This window comes from Bos grunniens, chromosome 19 (assembly GCF_055505025.1).
Source record: "Bos grunniens cultivar Pamir isolate PY7600 chromosome 19, Bosgru_T2T1.0, whole genome shotgun sequence".
Lineage (NCBI taxonomy): Eukaryota > Metazoa > Chordata > Mammalia > Artiodactyla > Bovidae > Bos > Bos grunniens.
The window spans coordinates 61,558,977-61,572,829 of NC_141183.1; positions in this window are offsets into that span (position 1 = coordinate 61,558,977).

A 13,853-nucleotide genomic window follows, 5' to 3' on the forward strand; every position below is an offset into this window, starting at 1 on the left:
CACTAACTTTATTCAATGGCCAAAGAAAGGGAAAGTGGGAATCTAGTTTGCAAATAAATTTCTCAATCCAGTTCACTGAAAATACCAACTGTATCCTACAGATGGCTGATGCTGAATCATTCCTATTCCCCACAAATGTGACTTTCCCAACAAAGCATTTTTCACAAAAATATTGACTCAATATAATTCATTAAACTTCTTCTCAAACTTCTCTATCATGAAACATAGCAATTCAAAAGCAATTTCAAATTCACAGTAAACTAATAACGTCATTAAAAATTTCTCATACATACTGTTCTCTGAAATTGTCTGTGCCATTCCAACAAAGATTATAATTTCTGAATGTTTAAATAATATTCTAAAATGTAAAGCACAGAATTTTTAGAAAACTATGAATTTTTGAACATAGCCATTCTCCACTGATTATTAAATATTATATTAATGCAGTCATTGTTCGCCCAACACTACTTAAAAGAATGTCCACTTATTTAAAAAGTGATCTATAATGACATTAATAAGTCTAAAATAAGCATCATAATATTAAAACTTTGCTAAATAAGAACTTAACAGAATCTAAAAAACCTCTATATTATAAAATAATAACAGCAAAAGCGAGTTCTAAGATAGATACCCAAAATGGTTTCTGAGGATGTTCAGTTCAGTTCAGTTCAGTCGCTCAGTCGTGTCTGACTCTTTGCAACCCCATGAATCGCAGCACGCCAGGACTCCCTGTCCATCACCAACTCCTGGAGTTCACTCACACTCACGTCCATCGAGTCAGTGATGTCATCCAGCCATCTCATCTTCTGTTGTCCCCTTCTCCTCCTGCCCCCAATCCCTCCCAGCATCAGAGTCTTTTCCAACGAGTCAACTCTTCGCATGAGGTGGCCAAAGTACTGGAGTTTCAGCTTTAGCATCATTCCTTCCAAAGAAATCCCAGGGCTGATCTCCTTCAGAATGGACTGGTTGGATCTCCTTGCAGTCCAAGGGACTCTCAAGAGTCTTCTCCAACACCACAGTTCAAAAGCATCAGTTCTTCCGTGCTCAGTCTTCTTCACAGTCCAAATCTCACATCCATACATGACCACAGGGAAAACCATAGCCTTGACTAGGTGAACCTTTGTTGCCAAAGTAATGTCTCTGCTTTTCAATATGCTATCTAGGTTGGTCATAGCTTTCCTTCCAAGGAGTAAGCGTCTTTTAATTTCATGGCTGCAGTTACCATCTGCAGTGATTTTGGAGCCCCCCAAAAAAATAGTCTGACACTGTTTCCACTGTTTCCCCATCTATTTGCCATGAAGTGATGGGACCAGATACCATGATCTTCGTTTTCTGAATGTTGAGCTTTAAGCCAACTTTTCACTCTCCACTTTCACTTTCATCAAGAGGCTTTTTAGTTCCTCTTCACTTTCTGCCATAAGGGTGGTGTCATCTGCATATCTGAGGCTATTGATATTTCTCCCGGCAATCTTGATTCCAGCTTGTGCTTCTTCCAGTCCAGCATTTCTCATGATCTACTCTGCATATAAGTTAAATAAGCAGGGTGATAATATGCAGCCTTGATGTATTCCTTTTCCTATTTGGAACCAGTCTGTTGTTCCATGTCCACTTCTAACTGTTGCTTCCTGACCTGCATACAGATTTCTCAAGAGGCAGGTCAGGTGATCTGGTATTCCCATCTCTTTCAGAATTTTCCACAGTTTATTGTGGTCCACATAGTCAAAGGCTTTGACATAGTCAATAAAGCAGAAATAGATGTTTTTATGGAACTCTCTTGCTTTTTTCCATGATCCAGTGGATGTTGACAATTTGATCTCTGGTTCCTCTGCCTTTTCTAAAACCAGCTTGAACATCAGGAAGTTCACGGTTCACGTACTGCTGAAGCCTGGCTTGGAGAATCTTGAGCATTACTTTACTAGCATGTGAGATGAGTGCAACTGTGCAGTAGTTTGAGCATTCTTTGGCATTGTCTTTCTTTGGGATTGGAATGAAAACTGACCTTTTCCAGTCCTGTGGCCACTGCTGAGTTTTCCAAATGTGCAGGCATATTGAGTGCAGCACTTTCATAGCATCATCTTTCAGGATTTGAAATAGCTCAACTGGAATTCCGTCACCTCCACTAGCTTTGTCCGTAGTGATGCTTTCTAAGGCCCACTTGACTTCACATTCCAGGATGTCTGGCTCTAGATGAATGATCACACCACCATGATTATCTCGGTCATGCAGATCTTATTTGTACAGTTCTTCTGTGTATTCTTGCCAGCTCTTCTTGATATCTTCTGCTTCTGTTAGGTCCATACCATTTCTGTCCTTTATTGAGCCCATCTTTGCATGAAACGTTCCCTTGGTATCTCTAATTCTTGAAGAGATCTCTAATCTTTCCCATTCTGTTGTTTTCCTGGATGTTAATACAATTTAAAGTCAAAGAATATAACCTTTGACAAATGTCTTAATTTTGCACAGCGTCAGGCACATTATAGGGATTGCTATGTTTCTCCCATTTCATTCCTAATATATGCAGAGTGTTTTCTTTTAAGATTTTATTTAATTAGTAGAGTTTTTAGATTAATAGTAAAGTTTAGAGAGAAGTACAGAGATTTCCCATGTATCTTCCTGTCCCTACACATGTGTAGACTCCCCCATTATCAACATCCCCCACGAGGGAAGTATATTTGTTATAAATAATGAACCTATGTGACACATTGTTATCATCCATAAAGTCCATTTTTTACATTAAGCTTCACTCTTGGTGTTATACATTCTGTAGGTTTGGGAAAATGTGCATACCATTATAGCATCATGCAGACTACATATGCTGCTAAGTCGCTTCAGTCATGTCCGACTCTGTGCGACCTCATAAATGGAAGCCTAGCAGGCTCCCCCGTCCCTGGGATTCTCCAGGCAAGAGTACTGGAGTGGGTTGCCATTTCCTTCTCCAAGACTACATATACTTACTTAAAAAAAAAAAAAAAAAAAAACTTTTAATGTGTTGGTTTAAAATTCCTCTCTGTCTTCTATGTATTCCTAAGTGTGAGTATATATAGTTGTCCACTCCCACATAAAATATTGCCTCAAAACAATAGTTTAAACAATAGTTTAAAACAATAATAAATATTTATTATGACACAATTTCTGTGGATCAGGTATTCTGAAACAGCTTAGCTGGATGGTCTGGCTTCCGATCTCTCACAAAATTTTACTAAAGATGTGGGTTGCATCTTTGGTCAACTGAAGCCTGAAACACAGTTAAAGGATTTGTTTTCAAGGTACTACATTTACATGGCTGGAAAATCAGTGCTGGTTTTTGATAGGAAGCTCCATTCAATCTCATGTGAGTTTCTCCACACAGATGCTTTGCACAGAGACAAAAATCCAAAGCCAAAACAGACTTTGCAAAGCCCTTTATAGCATTGCCTCAGAAGTCACATGCCATCATTTTTGCAATATCCTATTGATGATACAAGCTAGCCATAATGGCTACAGGAAGAAACTATGTAGGGACTTGAATAAAGAAGGAAATTTTATGGGAACAATTTTAGAGACTGGCCCTCTCTCTCTCTTCCTCTTTCTTGGTCTCTCACTCTCATTTATCCATTTATCTATCAATCTATCATCTCTCCACATCAATGTTGTTCAGTGGCCAAGTCATGTCCAACTTTTCATGACCCCATGGATTATAGCATGCCAAGGCTTCCCTGTCCCTCACCATCTCCCGGAGTTTGCCCAAGTTTATGTCCATTGCATTGGTGATGCCATCCAACCATCTCATCCTCCATTGCCCTCTTCTCCTTCTGCCTTCAATCTTTCCAAACAACAGGGTCTTTTCCAATGAGTAGGCTATTCACATCAGGTGACCAAAGTATTGGAGTTTCAGCTTCAGCATCAGTTCTTCCAATGAGTATTCAGGGTTGATTTCCTTTAAGATTAACTGGTTTGTTCTCCTTGCTGTCCAGGGGACTCTTTCTCAAGAGTCTTCTTCAGTACCACAGCTTGAAGGCCTCAATTCTTTGGCACACTTTCTTCTTTATGGTTCAGCTCTCACAACCATACGTGACTATTTGAAAGACCATAGACTTGACTATACAAACCTCTGTTAGCAAAGTGCTGTCTTTGCTTTGTAACACACTGTCTCTGTTTGCCATAGTTTTCTTTTCAAAAAGCAAGTGTCTTCTAATTTCATGACTACAGTAATCATCAGCAGTGATTTTAGAGCCCAAGAAGAGAAAATCTGTCACTGCTTTCACCTTTTCCCTTATTTGCCATAAAGTGATGGGACCAGATGCCATGATCTTATTTTTTTTTTCTTTTAATATTTAGTCTTTTAAGCTAGGATTTTCACTCTCCTCCTTCACCCTCATCAAAAGGTTCTTTAGTTCCTCTTTGCTTTCTGCCATTAAAGTGGTATCATCTGTATATCTGAGGTTGCTGATATTTCTCCCAGAAATTGTGATTCCATCTGTAACTCATCCAGCCTGGCATTTCTTATGATGTGTTCTCCACATAAGTTAAAGAGTAAACAGACTTGACATACTCCTTTCTCAATCCTGAACCACTCAGTTGTTCCATACAAGGTTCTAATTTTTGCTTCTTGCCAAGCATACAGGTTTCTCAGGAGACAGGTAAGATGGTCCAGAAAAATATCTACCTCTGTTTCATTGACTACACTAAAGCCTTTGACTGTGTGGATCATAAAAAAACTGTAGAAAATGCCACAATATTACCTATACACAAACATCCATTCACATGCACACTACTGAAATTATACTTTCTTAAAGTAATGGTGTAGCTATTTGTCTTCATATTTTCTATTTTACTTCATTTTAAATGCTTCTTTTTATCCATTAAATGATTTTCACAACCTGCCAACTTGTTATCATCCCAATCTGAAATATAATTATATGCAGGGTGTTGAAAACAAATTTATCATTGATATTCTGATACCTTACACACATGGCTTTACACAGGTAATGTTGGAAAATCATGCAAAAAAAATCTGCTTTTTCAGTTTAGTTTTAAAGAAAAAAATGACTGTTCCACCATACAAGTTGTTGAGAGAAAAATCCTTTGACCATATTATTGCTCTATATTACACCTGAGGACTGATCAGAGAAGACTCTATTTGCCAAAACAAAGAGTATGCTGACAAGATGGAACAAGGAAAAGCTTCCCTTAGGAAAGTAAGACCCATATTGTCCAGGATATACTGGTGATAAATACAGGTCCCATAACTTTGGCCACCTGATGCGAACACTGACTAATTGAAAAAAATCCCTGATGCTGAGAAATATTGAAGGCAAAAGGAGAAGGGGATGACAGGACGAGATGGATGGCCTCACCAACTCAATGGACATGAGTTTAAGCAGACTGCGGGAAATGGTGAAGGACAGGGAAGGCTGGTGTGCTTGGGATCCACATGGTCACAAAGAGTCAGACATGACTGAGTGACTAAGTGACAACAAAAAATGATTAATCGAACTGGGACAACCAGTCTAAGCTCAGAACCATCCCAGGGGAACTTGAAAGTAGAGTTAACCTCCCCATAACCATTATAGTGGAAGAGAATTTTTGAGAAATAGACAGAGATACTAAGTACTATCTAAAAACAGTTATTAGTCTTTGTTTCTAAAGGGAAATAACTCACACTTGTTCATGTGTGAGAAACAAATGAAATAGAAATAATGAATGATATGAAATACAAGTTGCATATACATAGAGTATACTACAAAAGTACATAAGTTCAGTTAAACTGTACTTGAACAGTACCTTCTTACAAAAATAAAAGGGAGGGGGGTGGAGCTTATTACTACTTTCAAATTTGTGCCTAAAACCAAGCACAACAGATTTCTATTTGAGTCCTATTTGGGAACAATGATTATTAATTCCTTTTAAAGGAAGATTTAAGAATATCCACTATATATATATATATATATATATATATATATATATATATATGATATACATATACATCCATCCATCCATCCCTTGGCTACCTAGAATCCAGCTGACAGTTACTGAGAGACTGAGAGTTTCTAGACTCAGTAAACTTTACTAAATAATATGCCACATTTTTCTTACTTTAGGCATACTTCAATAAGCATATCTTAATCTATGTGTTTTCTACATGGTAAACAATCTCAGCACATGCTGAGCCTTAAAATTTCAGTAAATTCAAATGAAGAATTTGGGGCAATTCTGATCAATCAGCACAATTACAGAAAGTAAATTAATATATAGCACTCTTTCATGGACGGCTTCCCATGTGGCGCTAGTGGTAAAGAACCCACCTCCCAATGCAGGAAATATAAGAGATGTGAGTTTAATCGCTAGTTGTGAAGACCCCCTTAATCTTGGTACCATACTTCTAGATGCATCATCAAAAAGTCTACACACAACAAATGCTAGAAAGGGTCTGGAGAAAACAAAACCTTCTTGCATTGTTGGTGGAAATGTAAATTGATACAGACACTATGGAGGATAGTATGGAGATTTCTTAAAAATCTAGGAATAAAACTACCATATGATCCAACAATCCTTATAGTGAGCATATACTCTGAGGAAATCAGAATTGAAAGAGACACATGTATCCCAATGTTTACTGCAGCATTATTTACTAGGACATGGAAGCAACCTAGATGTTCAACAGATGAATGGATAAAGAAGTTGTGGTACATATATACAATGAAATATTTGTTGTTGTTCAGTCACTGAGTTGTATCTGACTCTTTGTGACCTCATGGACTGTAGCATGGCAGGATCTGTCCCTCACCATCTTCTGGAGTTTACCCAAGTTCATGTCTATTGGATTGGTGATACCATCCAACAATTTCATCCTCTGCCTCCATCTTCTTTTTGCTTTCAATCTTTCCCAGTATACGGATCTTTTCTAATGAATCTGCTGTTTGCATTGGCTAAAGTATTGGAGTTTCAACTTCAGCATCAGTCCTTCGAATGAGTACTTAAGGTTGATTTTACTTAGGATTGACTGTTTTGATCTCCTTTTTGTCCAAGGGACTCTCAAGAGTCTTCTCCAGCACCACAATTTGAAAGAATAAATTATTTAGCACTCAGCCTTCTTTATCATCCAACTCACATCATACATGACAGTTGGAAAAGCCATAGCTTTGACTATATGGACCAGAAAATTTGATGTCTTTATTTTTTAATATGCTGTCTAGTTTTGTCATAGTCTTCCTTCCAAAAAGCAAGCATCTTTTAATTTCATGGCTCCATCCACAGTAGTTTTGGAGACCTAGAAGATAAAATCTTTCACCGCTTCCACATTTTCCCTGTCTTTATGCCATGAAGTTATGTGACCAAATGCCATGATCTTAGTTTTGTGTTTTTCTTTTTCTTTTTTTTTTTAATGTTGAGTTTTAAGCCAGCTTTTTCACTCTTCTCCTTCACCTTCAACAAGAGGCTCTTTAGTTCCTCTTCACTTTCTGTCACTAGGGTGATATCTGCATATTTGAGGTTGTTGATATTTCTCCCGACAATCTTGATTCTGACTTGTACCTTATTCAGTCCTGCATTTCTCAGGATGCATATAAGTTAAATAAACAAGGTGTCAATGTACAGCCTTATCATACTCTTTTTCAAATTTTGAACCAGTCAATTATTCCACATTAGTTTCTAACTGTTGTTTATTGACCAGTATACAGGTTTCTCAGGAGAGAGGTAAGATGATCTGGTATTTCCATCTCTTTAAGAAATTTTCCACGGTTTGTTGTGATCCACATAGTCAAAGGCTTTCACATAGTCAATGAAAAGAAGTAGATGTTTTTTTCTGGAATCCTGTTGCTTTCTCTATGATCCTACAAGTGTTGGCAATTTGATTTCTTCTTCCTATGCCTTTTCCAGCCAGATTTGTACATCTGGCAGTGCTTAGTTCAGGTACTGCTGAAGCCTAGCTTGAAGGATTTTGAGCATCACCTTACTAGCATGGGATGCGATTGCAATTGTCTGGTAGTTCAAACATTCTTTAGCACTATCCTTCTTTGGAATTGGGATGAAAACTGACATTTTCCAGGCCTGTGACCACTGCTGGATTTTCCAAATTTGCTGGCATGTTGAGTGCAGCACTTTAACACTATCAACTTTTACTATTTTAAATAGTTCAGTGGGGATTTCACCACTTCCACTAATTTTATTGATAGTGATGCTTCAAAATCGCTGCAGATGGTGACTGTCATCATGAAATTAAAAGACAGTTATTCCTTGGAAGGAAAGTTATGACCAACCTAGACTGCATACTAAAAAGCAGAGACATTACTTTGCCAACAAAGGTCCGTCTAGTCAAGGCTATGGTTTTTCCAGTGGTCATGTATGGATGTGAGAGTTGGACTATAAAGAAAGCTGAGTGCGGAAGAACTGATGCTTTTGAACTGTGCTCATGTGCTGGAGAAGACACATGAGAGTCCCTTGGAATGCAAGGAGATCCAACCAGTCCATCCTAAAGGAGATCAGTCCTGGGTGTTCATTGGAAGGACTGATGTTGAAGCTGAAACTCCAATAATTTGGCCATCTGATGTGAAGAGATGACTCATTTGAAAAGGTCCTGATATTGGGAATGATTGAAGGCAGAAGGAGAAGGGGACGGCAGAGGATGACATGATTGGATAGCATCACCAACTCAATGAACATGAGTTTGGGTAAACTCCGGGAGTTGGTGATGGACAGGGAGGCCTGGGAGGTCATGGGACGCAAAGAGTCAGACACAACTGAGCAACTGAACTGAACTGAATGCTTCCTAAGGCCCACTTGATTTTACACTCCAGAATGTGAACGAAGAGTTACTCAACCATAAAAAAAAAAAATACATTTCAGTTAATTTTGATGATGTGGATGAACCTAGAGCCTATGATACAGAGTGAAGCAAGTCAGAAAGAGAAAAAGCAAATTATCATATAGTACGTCAAGGCTGTATATTGTCACCCTGCTTATTTAACTTATATGCAGAGTACATCATGAGAAACACTGGGCTGGGAGAAGCACAAGCTGGAATCAAGATTGCCAGGAGAAATATCAATAAACTCAGATAAGCAGATTATACTACCCTTATGGCAGAAAGTGAAGAGGAACTAAAAAACCTCTTGATGAAAGTGAAAGTGGAGAGTGAAAAAGTTGGCTTCAAGCTCAGCTTTCAGAAAACGAAGACCATGGCATCTGGTCCCACCGGTTCATGGGAAATAGATGGGGAAAGAATAGAAACTGTCAGATTTTATTTTGGGGGGCTCCAAAATCACTGCAGATGGTGATTTCAGCCATGACATTAAAAGATGCTTACTCCTTGGAAGAAAAGTTATGACCAACCTAGATAGCATATTGAAAAGCAGAGATATTACTTTGCCAACAAAGGTCCATGTAGTCAAGGCTATGGTTTTTCCAGTGGTCATGTATGGATGTGAGTGTTGGACTCTGAAGAAACCTGAGTGCCAAAGAATTGGTGCTTTTGAACTGTGGTGTTGGATAAGACTCTTGAGAGTCCCTTGGACTGCAAGGAGATACAACCAGTCCATTCTAAAGGAGATCAGCCCTGGGTGTTCTTTGGAGGGAATGATGCTAAAGCGGAAACTCCAGTACTTTGGCCACCTCATGTGAAGAGTTGACTCATTGGAAAAGACCCTGATGCTGGGAGGGATTGGGGGCAGGAAGAGAAGAGGATAACAGAGGATGAGATGGCTGGATGGCATCACCGACTTGATGGACATGAGTCTGGGTGAACTCCGGGAGATGGTGATGGACAGGGAGGCCTGGAGTGCTGCGATTCATGGGGTCACAAAGAGTCAGACATGACTGAGCGACTGAACTGAACTGAACTGAATGTATATAATGGATTCTAGAAAGATGGTACCAATGAACCTATTTGCTAGTGATAAGGAACCTGCCTCCTAATGCAAGAGACATAAGAGTCATAAAGTTGACCCCTGAATCAGGAAGGAAAATCCCTTGGGAGAAGGGATACTAACAACCTGTTCTAGTATTGCCTGGAGAATCCCATGAGCAGAGGAGCCTGGCAGGCTACAGTCCATATGGTTGCAGAGAATTGGACGTGACTGAAACAACTTAGTATACACTTAAGCATGCATGCAGTGGAGCTGTAGACATAGAAAACAGATTTGTGGACACAGTGGGGAAAGGAGAGGGAGAGGCAAATTGAAAGGGTAATATTGATATTATCATAAGTAAAATGAGAGCTAGTAAGGATTTGCTGAATGACACTGGGAGCTCCAACCCAGTGCTCAGTGACAACCTATAGGGGTAGCATGGGGTGGGGGGTGGGAAAGATGTTCAAGAGAGAGGGGACATATGGCTGATTCATGTATGGCAGAAAACAACACAACACTGTAAAGCAATGATCCTTCAATTATTATATTTTTTAATCTATAGGAAGCATTCTTTCCATCAATAGTCAACATGGCTCAGTACATATTGATATAAAAATAGTTACTTTGCTGTACCTGCATATAAAAATGCTCAAAAGATATATGTTTCTCTTCACCCCCTTTTCTATGTGTCTATGAAAAAGAGGAAGTAAGCAAATATAATACCCAAAGACAGAAAAAGAGCAGTGTTAGCATTCTTTATGTTTACCAGTCACCTCAGTTCCCTAGTGGCTCAGATGGTAAAGAAGCTGCCTGCATTGTAGGAGACACAGTTTCGATCCCTAGGATGGGAAGATCCCTTGGAGGAAGAAATGAAAACCCACTCCAGTATTCTTGCCTAGAGAATTCCATGGATAGAGGAGCCTGGCAGCTACAGTCCATGGAATAGCAAACAGTCTGACATGACTGAGTGACTAACACTTTAACTTTTTTCTTTCAGTTCTATAGCAGATGTAAGTGGCAATATGACATTTTTATTTTACTATTTTTTCCTTCCTGGAACATTCTAAATACTATACTTATAGATATTTCCAAGTTAAGATGATATTCAGTGCCCAGTCCTTCACTAATATATGTGTAATTTATTGACATTTTGTTTTAGAGATGCATAAAACTTGTACAAATGCTGGGAGCTCTACAACAAAGTAGAAGGTATTAATATAATGAGTACAACAATAACAAAGGAGAAAGCAGCTGTAGATTACAGTTGAGAGTCATATGGCTTCTCTGGGTCTATTCTGGAAAAGAGTGTTTAAATGAGACAATAAAAGGAAACCAATTTAAAACTTGAAATGAGCAGAACTCATGTTTTCCATATTGCTAAAAGGCAAGGTTAGAGTACCACTGTAGAGTTATCATAAAGTTTTTATCAATAATCTACAGTATCTTTAATAAATCATTTTTTTTTTTTACCTTCTTGCAAGACCCCTTCTAAATGTTGGATTCTTTAATTTTGGAAGAATTGATTGTTGAAGAAGTATCTTTCTCTAAGTACATGGTGACAAATTTACAATCAAGTCATGATTAGTATAAATTAATTATATCCCTTGTCTTTATACATCTTTCAATTGTTTGCATTAAACAACATTCTCCTTTCTACTTACCTAGCTTAATGGTATACTGAGGAAAATATAAAATTGTATATTTAAGTCATCCTGAGAGGTTTAAACAAATAGCTGAGAAAAGAATAGAAGCAAAAAAAAAAAAAAAAATTGCTATGGTGTTTCCAGTAGTCATGTATGGATGTGAGAGTTGGGCTATAAAGAAAGCTGGGCACCAAAGAATTGATGCTTTTGAACTGTGATGTTGAAGAAGACTTTTGAGAGTCCTTTGGACTGAAAGGAGATGCAACCAGTTCAATCCTAAAGGAAATCAGTCCTGAATATTCATTGGAAGGACTGAAGCTGAAACTCCAGTACTTTGGCCACCTGATGTGAAGAACTGACTCATTTGAAAAGACTTGATGCTGGGAAAGATTGAAGGCGGGAGGAGAAGGGGACAGCAGGATGAGATGGTCAGATGGCATCATTGACTCAATGGATATGAGTTTGAGCAAGCTCCGGGAATTGGTGATGGACAGGGAAGCCTGGTGTGCTGCAGTTCATGGGGTCTCAAAGAGCCAGAGATGACTGAGCAACTGAACTAAACTGAACTGAGAGATTTAAAGAAATTTTAATGCATATGTTGATGTTTCTTGTTAAGATCTAACATTAACAAGCATGTAATATAACTTCCTTCACTAAATAAAGGATTCCATTCTAATATCTTAATTAATGCAATTCTGTATACTGTGCATATATATATATATATATATATATACACCTATATATATTCTAAATACATAATCTTTCAAGAATCTGACAATCCATCTTAGAAAGCATTTTATTCAAAGATTATTAACAGTTATCTGTTTTCACATTGATCAGTCTGAGCCAGTTATCCCAACTTCATTATATAGATAAATGATCAAATGTGATCATGGTGGGTTGAAAAGTCTTGGATGTAAAGATGCCACTAATTTTTTGGTAGATATGATTTAATTGCACAACACATTTTCCCAGCTGTCATTCTGACTTTAGTGTATCTTGTCATATTATTCTTGAAGGCAGTATCTAATGACTGAGTTTGTTGTTGTTGTTTAATTGCTCAATCGTGTCCGACCATTTGCTACCCCATGCCAAACCTTCCTGCCCTCCATCATCTCCTGGAATTTACTCAAACTCATGTCCATTGAGTCGGTGATGCCATCCAACCATCTCATCCTCTGTCATCCTCTTCTCCTCCCGCCTTCGGTCTTTCCCAGAATCAGAATCTTTTCCAATGAGTCAGTTCTTTTCATCAGGTAGCCAAAGTTTTGGATCTCCAGCTTCATAATCAGTTCGTCTATGGAACACTCAAGGTTTATTTCCTTTAGGATTTGCTGGTTTGATCTCCTTGAAGCCCAAGGGATTTTCAAGAGTCTTCTTCAACCCCACACTTTGAAAGCATCAATTCTTCGGCACTCAGCCTTTTTATCCTCCAACTCTTACATCTGTACATGACTAGTGGGAAAGTGACTGGATTAGTTGATATTAAAAATGAAAATACGTTTCACAGTGTGAAGGTATAAAAACACAACAGTTTATTTCTCTTTAATTTTTATCTAGCTTTTTTTTTATATGGTCCATTTTGTAAGTCTTTATTGAGTTTGTTACAATATTCCTTCTGTTTTATGTTTTGGTGTTTTGGCCATGAGATATGTAGGATTTTAGTTCCCTGACCAGAGATTGAACCATCATCCCCACATGGAAAGCAAAGTCTTAGTCAGGGAAGTCTCCCACAATACTTTACTAATTTATATTTATATATATATGTGTGTGTGTGTGTGTGTGTGTGTGTGTGTGTGTGCCTATAAGCCAGGGAACATTATTGCTTAGTAAAATTTTCTAGCCTGAGCTTAACATCCCAAAATTAACTAAATGTATATATTTTTAAAATGTTGGAGTACCCACATCCGTATTATGATTTGTAATTTCCACATTATGGATTTTAAAAATTTAACCAAGGGAATAAGAAAAGACAAAATAAAACCACAAAGAGTTTCTGCATCTTTATCATTTGGCAATTTCTATAATTAACAAATAAATATTTTTTAAAAATAAACATTTTTCTTTCAAATGCATATTTATGAAATAAATTCTGAGTGGTATCATTTATGGTAGGAAGAAAATGATTTTAATTTTCCATGAAAAATCATAAGAAATGATTGTGTTCAATTTTCATACAAAATCCTGAGTTCATCAATAGAGAAATATTTTTCAAAGTATCAGCCCAATATCTGCCCTCTCTATCTCAGCTGCATAGCATGTTATACATGTTATTCTGCACAGCATACTATACATGTTATAATTCAATATTTTAATGAACTAAATACACACAAAATGTCCAGCATACCAAAGAACATTTACTCAAAGAGACTAAAGAAATGGGGAG